This window comes from Mus pahari, chromosome 12 (genome assembly GCF_900095145.1).
Source record: "Mus pahari chromosome 12, PAHARI_EIJ_v1.1, whole genome shotgun sequence".
Classification (NCBI taxonomy): domain Eukaryota; kingdom Metazoa; phylum Chordata; class Mammalia; order Rodentia; family Muridae; genus Mus; species Mus pahari.
Window position 1 is genome coordinate 12810590 of NC_034601.1, and position 2998 is coordinate 12813587.

The 2998-nt window shown below is 44.7% G+C and overlaps 1 protein-coding gene across 3 annotated transcripts in view; it reads left to right on the plus strand.

Annotated features, from left to right (window-relative positions):
* The window catches only part of Mapk1 (mitogen-activated protein kinase 1), a 58981-nt gene extending 56322 nt beyond the window's left edge, over positions 1-2659 (plus strand). For 2 of the 3 annotated variants that reach the window (XM_021208917.1, XM_029544258.1), the window contains exon 9: positions 1069-2658. The gene's annotated coding sequence lies outside the window, so the exon portion shown is untranslated. Of the gene's footprint in view, positions 1-1068 lie in introns of all 3 variants that reach the window. The other variant, XM_021208916.1, reaches the window with a different exon arrangement.
* Positions 2660-2998: the final 339 nt, after the last annotated feature.

Sequence of the window (2998 nt, forward strand, 5' to 3'; positions counted from 1 at the left end):
GGGGGGGGGAGAAGAAGAAGATGATCCAGTACTTTGAAAAGGCTTTGTAAATTCTGGTTTTTGACTACAGGAGTGGTGGGTATCTTGGGAAGCCAACAAGGCTGTGAGTGTAAGTAAATATGTCCATGAGGCCTCCCTTAGTCACCATATGTCTTGGTTAGGGGTTGTATTGCTGTGAAGAGACCCCAAAAGCACAGCGACTCCTATAAAGGAAAATTTGTAATTGGTGCTGGCTTATAGTTCAGAGGTTTAGTCCATTGTCATCATGGAGGGAAGTTTAGTGGTGGCACACAGAAAGACATGGTTCTAGAGAGGTAGCTAAGAGTCCTCCATCCAGATTGGCAGGCAGCAGAAGAAGACAGCCTCTGGGCCTGGCTCCTGCTTTTGAAACCTCAAAGTAAAGCCCACCCACAGTGACTTCCTCCCGCAATGTCACACCTCCTCCAACAACTCTGTACTTCACAGTTGTGCCTGTCCCTGTGTGAAGGGACCATTGTCATTCAGACCACCACACAGTAACAACTCAGTTCTTAAGAGTTGTCTGAAAGTCGGGAAGTGGGGGCGCACGCCTTTAATCCCAGAACTTGGGAGGCAGAGGCAGGCGGACTTGAGTTCCAGAACAGCCAGGGCTACACAGAGAAACACTGTCTTTAAAAAAAGAAAAAGGAAAAAGAAAAAAAGAATTGTCTGAAAAAGATGGCTGTAGAATGAGGGGCTGGTGAGATGGCTCAGCGGTTAAGAGCACTGATTGCTCTTCCAGAGGTCATGAGTTCAAATCCCAGCAACCACATGGTGGCTCACAACCATCCTTAATGAGAAACAAATTTAAAAAAAAAAAACCTAAGGACCGGAACGAAAGGGAAGGGAGGGAAAGGAATTAAAAAAAAAGAATGAGGGCAGAGACTCAGCCTTCAGGACCTCGTGTGTCATGTGTGTGTGAGAGTGCAGTGACCTTTTGACAGTCTTTATATTCCCATTACATTTGTATTTTGCTATTTTGTGCTGCTGTTGCCTTTATTGTTCTGACAGGGCTCAATCCTTACTCCTGAGTTTATCTTTGTTTTACAGGACAAGGGCTCAGAGGACGGGACGAGTTCAGATGTCGGTGTCCCCCCAGTTCTTGACCCTGGTCCTGTCTCCAGCCCGTCTCAGCTTACCTACTCTTGACTCCTTTGAGCCTTTCAGAGGGGCAGTTTCTGGTAGTAGCAGCTTTTATACTTTCACGGAATTCCTTCAGTCCAGAGAGTTCTCCTGGCAGCAGGCCATGCAGCAGTGTGCACTTTCAATGCACTTAACTGCTTACTGTTGTTTAGTCACTAACTGCTTTCTGGTTTGAAAGATGCAGTGGTTCCTCCGTGTTCTGAATCCTTTCTACATATCATCTGCTGAACCATCAGCCTCATCAGAGTGAGAGTCTTTCCAGACTTGTTCCAGTTACTGGCACCTCACTTCACAGTAGGGAGGCTATGCATAAGGCACCTTAAGTCAGTGACAGCTCCAAATTTGCACTTCATTTGTTGGCTAGTAACTGTCTACCTAGACAGAATAGGAGCTTGTGGATGTCCCTGGATGGTATTACAGGCTGCAGGGGCAGGTGCTTCTGTTGCAGAAGTCCTTTGGGGCCATTTTCTGTGTATCCTGTTAGTCCCAAATTTAAGGTATACTATTTGCCCAGCTTTTTAAAAATTTGATCATTGTTTAAATGAAATAGGAAGGAAGCATTGCACCAGCAGTATTTGTTGTTCTGCAGGTTTTATATGGTTACTTGTATTGTAATGGAGGTGGAGCTCTCGTCAAAATGTTACATGCTATCCTTAGCCAGAGATTGAAAATGACAGCTGTGCTTGTCATTTACTGAAAGATGGACACACAGAAAGCTGTGGAAGTTTCCAGAACAGTAGAGAGCAAGCTGACCTACATGTTCGGGGTGGAGCTCCATATCACCTTGAACTGTTCCACCCAGAAGGCTGTTTTCGTAACTACATTCACTACCTAGGGATTTAGCTAAAAGGAACACTGCATCTTTAAATGAGAAAGTGTACAGTCCTTCCCCTGCAGCATGTCAGCATCTCGAGCTCACTTTTCAGCCGTGTAATGACTTGTATGTCATAAAGCCTTGAGCTCTCCTCATGGAGCTCTGCTCTGTTGCCAAGTTAGAGATGTTTCTGGTACTGCTGAGTTAATGTCATAAAAGGCTAGCAGTAACTGTTTGAGCTCTCTTTTATTTCCTTCTCTCCTGTATTTGGTTCCTGCACTGTGTGCTGTGGAGTTGATGGTGTTATCCCAGTGCGGTGCCTCCAGACCCCCCACTGCTCTCTGATGAGAAATATGCCTTGTTCAATACTGTGCTCTTGCATGACTGTTAAGGTTTCTGTGCAGAGACCAATGTCCAAGTGTCACATCCTTTGATTGAACGAAATCTGTTGTGACCTCTGAGTTGTATTCCATGAAGAGAATGCTACCCAGAAGATAATGTAGGAAAGATAATTATATTGTTAACTTTTCATTTCTCAGCTGTCCTTTTGTTTTCTTGGTTTTTATTTTTTATTTTGACATCAATGGAAAATGGGTTCTATAAAGACTGCCTGCTAGTATGAACAGCATTGCAATGCACTTGTAACTCATGGAAATAAATGTACATCTTTATCTTTACACCCATGATAAGATTCAGTGTTGATTTCCTCTGGATTGTCCTAAGTAGACACTCATAATCAATTTATGGCTTGTGCTTCAGACAAAAATGTTTATGGGCCTTACTCCTCCCCACCCCGCCCTACCCCCCATGCACTGCCCCTCACTTCAGTGTACATAAGATGGCTTAGAAAGGTCCTTTTCAGCTGCACATGGTGCCTGCCATGCACCATTAATCCCGGCATTCAGAAGTCAGAGGCAGGTGGATCTCTGAATTGGAAGCAAGCCTGATTTGCATAGGGAGGTCCAAGACTGTTGGGACTCTATAGGTCCTGTCTCAAAAAACAGAGTCCTCCCCTTCTGCCTC